Raw genomic sequence first — 14,533 nt, 5'->3', positions numbered from 1 at the left:
GTAAAGACAAAAGAAATCTGAAACTGATGGAAACGATGTCAAATTATCACTGCTATAAGCTAGCAAATGACAAATGCCCTGAGAAAACTTCATGCAACATTTACATATGGTTAGGGAAGATTTAACTAACGAAGTTTTACAAAATCCTATTGGAAATAAGGTAACCACAGAAAGCAGAAGGTACAGCACAGCTCAGCAGAGCCTTACGGGGTCCTGGTATACCAGGTGAACTTGGCATATACCCAGTGTATCAGACAGATGTGGCTCAAGTTACACATAGAGGATCCTCAAGTGGGTCCTTCTGTGTTGGAGGAACTCATCTTTTGTGAGCCATGCTTTTATACTCAAGGTAAGCTAATCAGAATTTACACACAAATGGGGCGCCTGGGTGGCGCAGTCGGTTAAGCGTCCGACTTCAGCCAGGTCACGATCTCGCGGTCCGTGAGTTCGAGCCCCGCGTCGGGCTCTGGGCTGATGGCTCGGAGCCTGGAGCCTGTTTCCGATTCTGTGTCTCCCTCTCTCTCTGCCCCTCCCCCGTTCACGCTCTGTCTCTCTCTGTCCCAAAAATAAACAAAAAACGTTGAAAAAAAAATTTTTTTAAAAAAGAATTTACACACAAATGTGTGCACTTCTATGTCAAGGAATGTTTACACATTCTGGGCCCTCTTGGTCCCTGCAACACAGCCAGAATCTGTCAGGTGGCAATAATGATTGCAGTGCCCAGATGTCACCCAACGATATCTCTATCTCATTCCAGCAACTCAGAAAGACCTTTTCCCTATGCCATGTAAACAGTGCTCGCTGCAGAGCCAAATGGTATACAAAGATTATATTTCTTATATTGCACAACTTTTTCAAAATTCCTAGTTGCTTTTCTATTTTTCACTGCTTCGACTTTATGATAGCCTAGGTTTTCCACAAACCCTCCTTGGTATTGTTGCCTGGTGAACTGGGGAGACCCCGGGCCCTGGGGCCTTGACCCAGCCAGACCCGAAAGAGTTGCTGACAGTTCTTGGTCTTGTCATGAGAATGAATTCAAAGACAGACACACAGCACAGTAGACAAGTGACACAAGTGGAAAAGTTTATTAAAGCGAAAAGTACACTCAAGATATGAGAGTGGGTGAGAGAAAGAGAGAGAGGGAGAGTTGCATGCCCAGGGGATTCAGTTTCTATCTTTGATTGACAGTTGTTAACTAGGGGTGTAATATTCATTACTTGGGGAAGAAGCAGTGTTTAGAGCTTTTTCTTCTAATTTGATCAGGAGTTTCCTGTCATGGCATCTGCCATCTTGGGTCTGTCTGGTTTGATCTGGCTTGTGGTGGAGTGGTGCCAGGACAGGCCTCTGACCTTCCCAATAGCTGGCCATGACTTCCTTGGGGCTGGCCTCCAAGTATCCTGTTAGAACCTAACTAACTGCCCACTCTAACAGTATGAGGACACAAGTTTCAGTCCTGCTGCACAACTGTCATAGTGAGTCTTCACAATTTCCCCACAGTGGACCCATGCTTTTCTGGACACTATGTCCTCCTCATTCTTCCTTCTGTCGCTGAGCACATGCTCCAATAATGATGTTTAGTCACATCTTCAGGGCCAGTTTATATACATATATATTATACATTACATACATTATACATATATATATACACACATTTTGTATACACACATTTTATATATATGTATGAATTCCCTGCTCCCTTTTATATCTGCCTGGCCTGGCTTTTATGGACTTGAACTTTCTTCTAAGGAAATTCCTTTTCTTCCTGCTCAGTTAGCTTATCTTCTTTCATTTTGCTACCATTTACCCAATGTCCCTGTTCTGACTATAAGCTTAAATCCTATTTCCAAAATTAATTCCATTAGTCCTTGAGTACCTGAAAAAAAATCGTTTTCGGTCAAGTGCTGAAGAGGCAATCATTTACATTTTTTTCCTTATCTGTACAGTTTTTCTGTACAGTTTTTCTCTCCATCAAAGATGTTATCTTTCCCGTATAGTATCTAACGCATTATTCTAGATGGGCTCTTATTCTATTTCATCTTGTCATTGATGAAGAACCACTAACTCACTGCAGAATAGGTTTCTGAAATTTACTCCCACAATCAAGTTCTTTATAAATAAACCATCGGCCCACGAAGGACTAGTACAAACAATTCAAGGCACAGAGTCTCAGCCTTCCCAGTATTCCTGTCCCCGTATGATGGGCCATGAGCAGGGCAAATTCCTGTCCACCAAACAGGACCCCAGAGATCCCATATTTTTCTCTCCTGCTCTAAATGGCTACAACACAATGGTTCTTCAGGGGTTCCTCTCTCCTACAGACTGTGAAAAAACATGGTGCGTCCCTAGCTTCCCTGGAACCCTACTTGCTGCACCAAAGATCCTCTCTACTTAGAAGTTCTCTTCCTGGGGCACCTGGGTGGCACAGTCAAGTGACCACCAACTCTTGGTCTCAGCTCAGGTCACAACCTCACAGTTTGAGTTTGAGCCCTGCATAGGGCTCTGCGCTGACGGTGTAGAGCCTGCTTGGGATTCTGTCTCTCCTCTCTCTGAGCCTCCCCTGCTTGTGCGCTCTCTCTCTCTCTCTCTCTCTCTCTCTCAAAATAAATAAATAAATAAACTTAAAAAAAAGTTTTCTTCCTAATCACTACAGGAAAACACAGCTAATAAATATAATTTCCAGAAATCAAAATCATTGTCTCTTTTCCTACAGTTTAATGGGTTTTCTTAGAGGTGATCTGGGATTGACTCAAACTACATCTGGACGCACTAAGCTTGAATTCTGATTTTTCTCTTGAATTCTACCTATTGCATACCCATTATAAACAAGTGGAAGAAAAGCCCCCTGAATCCCCCCGTGAAGGTCATTAACAGGCTACATAGAAACCCAAAAAGAGAATTCACAGTAGATGCAGGGAAGTTTTCTCACCAAAATAGTCTTAAGTCCTTCCTAGAATGGGGCCCTTCCTGAGAAGGCACTGCTTCAAGGTAACAGTAGGGCTGAATTAGAAGGAGAAATGCCATATGAAAACTGTATCATTTGAAAAATTGGAATAGACTGACAAGACTAGGAAAGGCCACAAAATACTCTCTGGATTTTTAACGAATCTTTCTTAATGGACTTCTTTCAAATGAAGAAAGCTAATTTCCATCCCAGTTATGACCATGAATGCCTCAAAACGTTCACTTTTAGGTCAACGTTTAGAAACCTTACATGTTCTCATAGAAACAATGAATGATAACGTTATGTATGTTCCCCCAGGCTAGTTCATGGAACACTATATTTCTCTAATTGTAATTAAAATACATCTTTGTGTGGAAAAGAGTAGAACATTAACATATCCCATTACATGAAAAAAACGTATGGGGGGGCAGAGGGGGGGAGGGTAACACAAATATGTGGCAGAATGTGCAGAACTCTCACACGCATGCATCCCCGGGGACTGTCCTGTCCAGTTCAGGGCTGGTGCTCCAGTGAGCCTTTGCCAAGTGTTCTACAACACTTCTGTGTTTTGTTTTGTTTTTTTTTAAATGTTTTTATTTATTTTTGAGACAGAGACAGACAGAGCATGAGCAGGGGAGGGGCAGAGAGAGAGGGAGACACAGAATCTGAAGCAGGCTCCGGGCTCTGAGCTGTCAGTGCAGCTACAACACTTCTGTTTAAGAGTGACCATTTTTGGGGCGCCTGGGTGGCTCAGTCAGTTAAGCGTCTGGCTTAGGCTCAGGTCATGATCTCATAGTTTGTGAGTTCGAGCCCCGCATCGAGCTCTGCACTAACAGTAAAGATCCTCCTTGGGATTCTCTCTCTCTCCCTCTTTCTCTGCCCCTCCCCGCTCGTACTCTTTCTCTGTCTCTAAATAAATAAACTTAAAAAAAAAAAAAAAAAGAGTAACCATTTTCATCCCCCACAGCAGCCATTTGAGAAAGAAAACCCCTCTGGGTGATAAATGATTAAAACAAAGGGAGAGACTGAGTAGGGAGGGCAGCTCACAGGTCCTCCTACCCACCCGCACTGACATCTCTCAGGACCCTTCTGCCAGCCTGTGCCTAGAGATCCGGGCCTGTGGTACTTCTCCGTGCCCCCGCAGGGCTATCAGAACAGGAGGGGGCTGGGAATCAGACCTGACTCTGGAACTCCTTCTAGCCCCTCCTCTGCTTTTAGCAAGTGGAAAGGGAACTGACCACCCAGGAGAACAAGGTAGGTGGGCCTTAGGGAAAGAGGAGCCTTCTAAAGAAGGAGCCCAACAGGGGCACCTGGGTGGCTCAGTCAGTCGAGCACCCGACTTCAGCTCAGGTCATGATCTCGCAGTTTGCAAGTTCAAGTCTCACATCAGGCTCTCTGCTGTCGGCGTGGAACCCACTTTGGATCCTGTTCCCCCGTCTCTGCTCCTCCCCTGCTCACTTTCTCTGTCTCTCTCAAAATAAATAAACTTTTAAAACAAGCAAGAGCCCAACTGTCTTACTAAGGAAGAAACTGAACTTATGAGGCCCTATCTGAGTGTGTGCTAAAATAGAGGAGTAGCAGTGGAGGACCAAGATGGTCCTCTCAAGAAAACAAGGATGAGGTTTAAGGAGGGCATCAGAAAACTTTTCGTTTCCCATTTTTCCCAGAGCAGAGCCTCTAATAGGGAGTTGGGGACGTCTGTTTTAATACTAAAGAGAACCAATGCGCCTAGGTGGCTCAGTTGGTTGGGCATCCAACTTCTGTTCAAGTCATGATCTCATGGTTTGTGGGTTTAAGCCCCATGTTGGGCTCTGTGCTGACAGCTCAGGGCCCGGAGCCTGCTTTGGATTCCGTGTCTCCCTCTCTCTCTGGCCCTCTTTGCTTGCACTCTGTCTCTCTCTCTCAAAAATAAAGAAACATTAAAACAACAACGGTAACAACTGAGGAGAGACACCTCAGCGCACAAGAGGAATGGAACCAGGAAACTCCAGAGACTGAGTCCTAGAGGAAAGAGAGGCCTTACCTAGAGAGGTTACGGTCCCATAAATCTCCAACATCAAATCTCAGGCAGGGGCTTCCGAGCAGGCATCAGGCTGGCCCATCGCTTCTGGATGAAGTACACCACCCTGTCCTTCAAGGTCACTGGTTCCTGAAACAAAAGCTTCCTACTCAAGCCCTGAGCTAGGCACAGAGGGAGGAATGAGCTGTCAAAATTGGATGGTCAGGGGCACCTGGGTGGCTCAGTCAGTTGGGGGGCCGACTTCGGCTCAGGTCATGATCTCACAGTTCGTGAGCTCGAGCCCCGTGTCGGGCTCTGTGCTGACAGCTCAGAGCCTGGAGCTGCTTTGGATTCTGTGTCTCCCTCTCTCTCTTCCCCTCCCCTGCTCACACTCTGTCTCTCTCTCTCTCTCTCTCTCTCTCTCAAAAATAAACATTAAAAAATTTTTTTAAAAAAGAGAAAAATCAATACTATATTGGGGCACCTGGGTGGCTCAGTCAGTTGAGTGTCTGACTTTAGCTCAGGTCACGATCTCACGGTTCGTGAGTACGAGCCCTGCATTGCGCCCTCTGTTGCACAGGGCCCACTTGGGATCCTCTGTCCCTCTTTTTCTCTGCCCCTCCCCCACCCATGCTCTGTCCCTCAAAAATAAATAAAACATTAAAAAAGAAAAGAAAAGAAAAGAAAAAGGAATACTATATCCCCCCCCAATCAATTAGAAACCGGACAAGAGCTATAGCTTACACACACACATACCCCTTCACTGAAGAACATAAAAGACCTGAATAAATGATTAAAAAAAAAATGTTCCTGGGGCGCCTGGGTGGCTCAGTCGGTTAAGCGTCCGACTTCGGCTCAGGTCACGATCTCACGGTCCGTGAGTTCGAGCCCCGCGTCGGGCTCTGTGCTCACGGCTCAGAGCCTGGAGCCTGTTTCAGATTCTGTGTCTCCCTCTCTCTGACCCTCCCCCGTTCATGCTCTGTCTCTCTCTGTCTCAAAAAAAAAAATAAATAAATAAATAAATAAATAAACGTTAAAAAGAATTAAAAAAAAAATGTTCCTGAATTAGAAGCATTAATTTTATGAAACTGTCATTTCTCAAATTGATCCATAAATCAGGGCAATCCCGATGGAAATCACCTTTATTCCAAAGTCCTAAAGAATCTGGATTTTGATATATGAGGCTCTTACATACGGAGAACAAACAGAGGGCTGCTGGAGGGGCAGACTAAATGGGTAGTGTGGGAGGATGGGCTACATGGCTAAGGGGCGTTACGAAATCTACTCCTGAAATCATTGTTACACTACATGCTAACTAACTTGGATGTAAATTAAACAATAAATCGATTAATTACTTTTAAAAAAAGAATCGGGATTTTGAAATTTATACGGAGGGATAGATGAAAAGACCAGCTAAAACTATTCTGAGAAAATAAGAAAGGGACTTTGCTGGACCCAGATAGCAATACATCCTGTAACAAGGGAGCAACCATTTCCTGAAGAGTCTCCTGCAATAGTCTAACTAGCCTCTTAAACCTCAACGGACTTTCTTTTTTTTTTTTTTTTTTTTTAAGGTTTTATTTATTTTTAAGAGTCAGCATGAGCTGCGGAGGGGCAGAGAGAGAATCCCAAGCAGGCACCACACTGTCAGTGCAGAGCCTGATGCGGGGCTCGAACTCAGAAACCGTGATATCATGACCTGAAGTCAAAGTGAAGAGTTGGAGGCTTAACTGACTGAGCCACGCAGGTGCCCCCAGGAGCCCAAGCAATCTCATAAAATCTTCATGAAACACTCAAAAACCTTCCAATGGCCAACCGTTGCTCGTATGATGAAATCCAAAGTCTTTCCCATGAGCTAAGGTCCTACAGATCTGGCCTCTGCATTTCTACAACTTCAGCCAGCGCGACACTCTTCCTGGGTTCTGTGTCTGGTCACCTGGCTTCCTTTCTCTCCTCCACACAAATCTAACTCTCTCCCACCTCACGGCTTCTGTGTCTGCTCTCCTACCAGCCTGGCGGTCTCTCCCCTGGTCCTTCCTTTTCCATAGATCTCTGAGCAGACATCACCTGTTCAGTGAGACCTTCCTTTACAACTCTGGGTGCAGGAGGCCATGCCCAAGGACACAATATCAAAGCCACACGAGAAGTGGCTCGCCTCTCTCCCTCTGTCCCTTTCCCTCTCTGTCCTTCTCTTCTTCTCATCTCATCTCTAGCTACCCTGCCTCGCTCATTGCACTTATGAAATACTTGCCTTCTTGCTGTTGCTTAAAAACTCAAATAGTTTGAGAGGTCACACCTTTGGACCCTGATGTTCCCTCTCCTGGTTTGCTCCCTCACGTTATTCTGCTCAAATAGCATGGCCCTTCACTCAATGCACTATTGTCACTTTCTGCCCCCTTCCTTACCTTTCCATTGTAACGTGGATCGCTCCCTGATAGCATATTATACGCTCACAGATATGTTGTCTGTGTCCCCCAGTAGAACCTAGAGCTCCAAGAAGGCAGTTTTGAGGGCCATTGGCACAAAGTAGGAACTCCATAAATGTTGGTTAAATGAATGAATCTATCAAAGTAAGAGCCCAGTCAGTACGTTATGTAACTATTAGTATTGTTCTCCTGGTACTCCCAAAGCCTATTTCATGGCATTGCACACAGGGTGCTCAGTATATATCTGGTGAATGAACAGAGAGGTCTTAACTTTTGCTATTCTACGTAAACAATTTACAGAGCGAACGTCATCCCCTAAAAGGGTTTTCCTGACTGTTGGTAGATTCATTTGTTGAAAGTGACATGGATTATGGGGTGCCTGGTGCCTCGGCTGGTTAAACATTTAACCGGCTCAGGTCAAGATCTCACGGTTCATGAGTTTAAGCCCGATGGGGCTCCCTGCTATCAGCACAGGGCCTGCTTCAAATCCTCCTTCTCCTTCTCTGTCTGCCCCTTCCCAGCTCGCATGTGTGCGTGCCCTCAAAAATAAAAAATAAACGTTAAAAAAAAAGTGATATGAATTTATAGCTCCCAGAAATTTCTACTGGCAGGTGCTTCCACCTTACACATTTAAATGGATCTTCTGAACATCATATCCTCTCTCTAATCAAAGGTATTTCCCTGGATAATCTCATCTCACCTCAAACTGCTTTCCCCAAACAAACACACCCTCCTGTGAACAGACACACATATGCACCTTCCAGAACTACGTAGCAAGGGGAAAGCCATGTCAGGCCTGAGTCCTGTACTGACTTCTCTGAGAGCTGATCCAAGAAAGGCTATCAGGATCACCTAAGACCACATTCTCTGGAGCATGGCTGCTGACTCCCAGCTTCCGGCACAGCTCTCTGCCTCTGGAAAAAGCAGAGCCTCAGATCTAAGACAGCAGAAGCCCTCCAAGTGAGACTGCCCCCATCTTGCAGCCCATAAGTGCACTACTCGCCCATCTCTCCCCACCATCCCTGGACTCCTGGGCTCTTAGAACAATGACTGTCCTACCACTCCAGGGGAGCCTGGCCCCTACCCTCACCCACAGTTACAACTGCTCCTTCAGTTTATTTTCCATCCACTTGCTGGCAAGGCACAAGGCTTCTCAAAATTAACTGCTATACCCCACTCTCCAGAACCAAGTGGAGGAAAATCCTGGCTTAAGTGACTACCTGAGTTGGAGTAGAAAATAGTTTTGTTTTTTTTTTTTAATTTTTTTTAATGTTTATTTATTTTTGAGACAGAGAGAGACAGAGCATGAATGGGAGAGAGGCAGAGAGAGAGGGAGACACAGAATCGGAAGCAGGCTCCAGGCTCTGAGCCATCAGCCCAGAGCCTGACGTGGGGCTCGAACTCACAAACCGTGAGATCGTGACCTGAGCTGAAGTCGGATGCTTAACTGACTGAGCCACCCAGGCGCCCCGAAAATAGTTTTTACTGAACGTGTTCAGTGACCCTGACCATTGACAAAGATTCTGTCCTTGACCAAACTCTAGCCAGGCTCCCCGAGCCCTTTCTCTACTAAGCCTATAAAGACCAACAAAAAATAGTCTCTAACAGCTCAAGGTCACATCCCAAGGATGACCCTGGCCCCTCTTAGACTGAGAAAATTTAAGGCTGCCAAAAGAATGTACTGTTTGTTCCAGCCAACACTTGAAGATAGGGCCCCTGTCTCCCAGGCTCTGTGGGAGTGCTGGAACCAAACTTCTCTGAGCCGGGTGGGCAAGCCCTCATGGGCTCCACATGACATCCTTGACGCCATACTAAGCCACCCCATCCCGCCCCCTCCGCCACCATTCTCCTTTTAAAAGGTCCGGTCACTTCCGTACCAAGGCCGAGTTCAAGTCACCCTGGGCTCTCTTCTCTCCTGCGATACTTATTACTGGTTAAAACCTGTCCGGCTTTGTTCATCTTTGACACCACGACCAAGAGGCGCAGCCTCTGGACAGAAAGAAGGCAGAGGGCGCCTGGACCGAGAAGGGCTACAGGACGAAATGCAGGTGGCGGCGAGGCCACGGGTCAATGCAGGAAAAAGATGCTCAAGCGCGCAGCTGGGTGGCAGTGGGCGCTGACAGGGTCGGTCCCCCGGGAAGCTGGAGACGCCAACACCCAGGCGCAACAGGGAACGGGCCGCGGCAGGTGCTCCCGGGGACGAAGGAGGCCCCTCCGCGGGCCGGGGCGCAGGTAAGGGGCCTCCTCGGCCAGGCACTTCCAGGTCAAGGCTGGCCAGCCCAGACCACCGAGGGCCGAGGGGCCTCGAATCAGTGAATCGGCTCCCTGAGTCCCGCCGCGCCCGCACTCGAGCTCACCTGCCGCGGGGGGAGCGCGGGGTCTCCAGGAACCAGCGAGGAGCCGAAAGCACCGCGGGAACCCTCCTTCCCCTCTAGGAAGTCTGCACGTTTCCGTCCGTGTGGTGCGCGGGTCCTGGACGCCCCCGCGCCCCGTTTGCACAGCGGCGCCCTCTCGCTGCAGGTGGCAGCGTTGCAGAGGTCTAGCGGCGGTCTTGAAGTCTTGTTGCCACCCCGCCTGCACAGGCCTCAGCGGCTGGCTACAGATGGGGCCGCAGCAAGGCCGGGAACGACCTCGCAAATGTTTGGGGGTCCCACGTGCAACTGGGATCGAAAAGCCAGACACTGCCCCGCAGTGTGCGTCATAGAGGGAAACGGCCGTTTGGGTCTCTTAAGCCCTATTTCTGGAACCCAGTCCAGGGCCTGGACCGGTCAAGATTAATGAACAGTGTGTAGTCTGTGCTCTGTCCCCTCTGTTCCCTCTAACCTCTGAGGTCTTGTTAACAGGGCAACACTTGACATGCTTGAGTACTAACCTGAGGAGAAGGCCAGAAACTAGAGAATTAGCCCGACCTCACACTTTAAAGCTGAGGACAGTCCAGTACGTTGCAATTCGCACTGGACTGACCGGACTGCAGGAGGAGGTCCGCCCACACCATGCCCGATCTCTGTGAGGGTAAAGGATACAGGGAATGTACAGAACGTGATCTCTCCGAAGGTGCTACTTAGAAATCTCCGGTTCAGCGGGCAGTTAAGGCAGATGCAAGGGAGAACCTGCCAGAAGTCTATTCCTTGTGGAGGCCCGGCAGTGGTAGCTAAAGGAGAAACCGGGCAGCCACATTGGTTTTATCAGCAGCCAGCTTCCATGTTGGAGTGGCTGTGGAAAGACCAGGAAAACCAACAGCTACAACCAGAGTCGAACCAGACAAGAGCTCCAACCAGGGCACCAGGCTTGTGGTTGCTGAGTGGGCTACACACACTCCAGGCCCCAGAGGAAAAAGCCCATGAGCCATAGCGATTCAGCCTCACTCAGCCCAGGGCCAGAAGTGCCTGTTGATCCCAAACGCACAGAGTGTAGGGAAACCAGAGGGGGCCACAACCTCACTTCCTGTAACCCCACCAGCTCTTCCACCCCGAGACTAGCCAGTCACAAGCCATTCACAAAAGATCTGAAGGGACGCCTGGGTGGCTCAGTCGGTTAAGCGTTGGACTTTGGCTCAGGTCACGTTATCAGGGTTTGTGAGCTCGAGCCCCGCGTCAGGCTCTGTGCTGACAGCTCCGAGCCTGGAGCCTGGCTCTGGATTCTGTGTCTCCCTTTCTCTCTGTCCCTCCCCTGCTCTTGCTGTCGCTGTCTCCCTCTCTCTCTCTCTCTCTCTCTCGAAAATAAACACTTTTTAAAAATTTAAAAGAAAAAAAAGATCTGAATGCACAGACTGAGAGTGCACTGTGAACCAAGAAACATTAGTGGAGGATGATCAACACCTCCCATAAGGGGGCTGGCAAAGCTAAATTCCTAAAAGCTTCCAGGCATTGGGAAAAAAATATCCGGAAGCTTCTCCTCAGTTATCTTAGTTGCCGGGAGACCCGGAACAATGGAAACAAGTTGTGATCTCAGAAGTCAGCAAGCTATCTTTCTGGTGTCTGATTAGCCCAGTTAACTCCCCCTTACCAGAGTGGGACCCCAGCAGCCTCATCCACACTATGTGACCTAATCTCTTGGCCAGAGAAGAGTAGTGAACACACCTAAACTGGGCAAATCAGATTCTCTCTCCCAGGGATTTGTCACAGTCTGGGAAATTGTTTGGGCTACTCCCAGGATAGAGCTGTAAACATGAAGTCTGGGGCAACCTCTGCCGTGTGCCTGGGGATAGAGACAGCAGAGCTGAAGAGGGGAGAAGGGATCAGACGTGAAGAAAGAGTGGGGACTGCCTGTTGCTCCTGCTTGGGTTTTCCAGGGTCCAAATCTCCTGCTGCATTCTTGCCTTTGGTGCCAGGATACATTTAGGAATCCTTATAATTAAGTGTACTGACACTAATTGAAATACGTTTGTTTGTTTGTTTGTTTGTTTGTTTGTTTGTTTGAGAGAGAGAGAGAGAGCAGGGGAGGGGGAGAGAGAGAGAGAGAGAGAGAGATAGAGAGAGAGTGGGAGAGAGAGAATCCCAAGCAGGCTCCACACTGTCAGCGGAAAGCCTGATGCAGGGCTTGAACTCACAAACCATGAGATCATGACCTGAGCTGAAATCAAGAGTCAGAGCCATCCAGGCGCTCCAGGTTTCTGTTAATTTTAAAGAGTCCTAAATAACATAGCCAACTCACTGATAAAGGTAAAAGTCTCAAAACTAAATGATTCAGGTAATATGACACCCATATCCCTTTCCTAAAGAAAGTGGGCAGTCCTCAGGCTCATGTTATAACATAATAAGTTTGGGGGGGTGGGGGGAGTCAGTATGTTTAGACATAGTCAATTCACCTTCAGAGAAAACAAAACTCTTGGAAGAACCGTATGTTGGAATTTAAGTGATGTGAGTTTATTTTTACATATCTGTCCTTTCAGTGAGCTACACATGGCCCTTGTCAAAAAACAAGTACCCACCGGAGCACCTGGGTGGCTCAGTCGGTTAAGTGTTCGACTCTGATTTCAGCTCAGATCATCATCTCACGGTCTGTGAGATTGAGCCCTGAGTTCAAGTCCCACGTTGGGTGTACAGGTTACTCGAAAATAAAATCTTAAAACAAAACAAGTGCCTACTAAGTGCCAGACAACCTGGCAACACTGTTCCCAGCATTAAAAAGAATGGCACGTTATTCATCTTTTGGCCCCTAGTAAGTGCTATGGAAGCTGTATAGTAACATTTGTGCAACAATGGGGGAGACCCTAAATGCCTGTTGAATTCATGAACAAGGGAAGAAACAGACGAGAGAACAACAGTCATCCCCATCAGAAACCCGTAACTCTATTAGCTGTGAGGAATCAAAAGTCATTTTTCAACCCAGAGCTGATACTGATTTTCCCTACACTCCTTGCTTTCTTCTCATCTTATAACGTCTATAATCTTTTACCGTCCACCCTTCCAAACTATATTTAGAAGTTATGTTTTTCTGAAATTTGGCTAGTTTTGAGATCTCTCACCCCCACCCTTCCATGCTATAATCTTCCGAGAAGCCATGAGGCCCTGTTTAATGGTGTTTGTGGGAAATAGAATGGATGTTATATATATTATATTTACCATAAATTAAATATTAATAACATATATACTATAAATTAAAAAGATATATATATATATATATATATAATTTTGTGTGTAGGAGAGAGAAATATGGCAAAGAAACCAGTAATTATCATTTTCCTACATTTTGACTGCTTTTCTTAATGGTGATTCTAGGTGAGGGATCTTTGCATATTCTGGAATCTCTAACTACAGCTGTGAAGATACGTTTGGTTTCTGCCTTTTCTTCTCCTGACTTCTGTGTATTGCACAAAGGAAGAAAATAAATATCTCCAACATCCCACAAACATTTAAATTTCTCCCTGTGCTGAGGGTGATGGAAATTTTTTTTATCTTGGTTACACAACTGTATTCATTTGTCAAAACTCACCAAACTGTATACTTGAAAAGGGTAAAGGCGGGGCACCTGGGTGGCTCAGTCGGTTGGGCATCCCGCTTCAGCTCAGGTCATGATCTCACAGACCACGAGTTCGAGCCCCACGTCGGGCTCTGTGCTGGCAGCTCAGAGCCTGGAGCCTGCTTCAGACTCTGTGTCTCCCTCTCTCTCTGCCCCTCCCCTGCTCATGCTCTGTCTCTCTCTGTCTCAAAAAGAAATAAAAACATTAAAAAAAATTAAAATTAAAAAAAAAGAAAAGGGTAAAGGCTATAAAGTATATCTCAATAAAACTAACCAAAACCAAAACGGTGCTTTATGCTCTCCCTTGCAGACATCATTTTATGGTGTTATAATAACAGTGTATATATCATTTACTTAGTGTCGTATTCCTGCTTAGTTAATTAAAGTACCTTTCCATGTTGCTACGTCGTCCTGAAACAATGATTCTGAGAAGGACCATGCCACTAGACAGGAAGTATAGCCACACCGGTGGCACCATACCATCTGGTAACATTTGTGTCCATAAACCCTTCTTGGTGCTCTCAAAATAGTTCATCATAAAATTAACTTAAAATCAAAAACTCAGATTGTATCACAGAGAATGTGGAGTAAGTGTGAGAACACATCAGAGTATGTGTATGGTTAGGAATAAACTCTCCTTTGAGGCAGGAGCTACAGCAGGTCAGGGTTAGGTCTCTCTCCTTCCCTCTGAGGCTCCACACTGTGTTGCCAACAAGTTCACTCCATGTATAATTGAGAGATGGCTACACCCAGGCATCTGCTCTCAATGCACAGGCCCTAATCACTTTCCGTACCTACGTATTTGAGTGGGCACTGAAGAAAAGGATAGAAAAGGAACCCAAGAGAAAAGCCACATCCCCTTCCAATCAAGTCTAGGAACGTAATTTTACATTATTGCCATCAATGCTGACTCATCACTTCCTATTTTTACTGGTTATCTCCTCGGTCTATTGCTTAGTTACGCAGGATCCTCATAATGGTCATTATCAAGGTAACAAAAAGTCCCAGGCTCAGATGCCACACAGTGAGCCTTGCTACTTCCCCACCAAATGGCCCTCCTTAATTCCTGAAAGCAATCACTGGATACCTCCTTCGATTACCTCCCATGGGCTTTGCATCCCACCCCGTTTTTTTAATGTTTATTTTTGAGGGAGGGAGGGAGGGAGGGAGAGATAACGAGTGGGGAGGGGCGGAGAGGGGCGGAGG

The 14,533-nt window shown here is 46.7% G+C and overlaps 1 long non-coding RNA gene across 1 annotated transcript; it reads right to left on the bottom strand.

The window, feature by feature from the left end:
- Positions 1-1,066: 1,066 nt before the first annotated feature.
- LOC131511643 (uncharacterized) lies at positions 1,067-14,511 on the bottom strand. The gene is made up of 2 exons (XR_009261636.1): positions 13,301-14,511; positions 1,067-5,090 (listed from the first exon to the last, which is right to left on the bottom strand). It is a non-coding gene; the product is annotated as an uncharacterized LOC131511643 (long non-coding RNA).
- Positions 14,512-14,533: the final 22 nt, after the last annotated feature.

This window comes from Neofelis nebulosa, chromosome 5 (genome assembly GCF_028018385.1).
Source record: "Neofelis nebulosa isolate mNeoNeb1 chromosome 5, mNeoNeb1.pri, whole genome shotgun sequence".
Lineage (NCBI taxonomy): Eukaryota > Metazoa > Chordata > Mammalia > Carnivora > Felidae > Neofelis > Neofelis nebulosa.
Note: the sequence above shows the minus strand (reverse complement) of the source record. Positions and strands in the feature narration are given on the sequence as shown.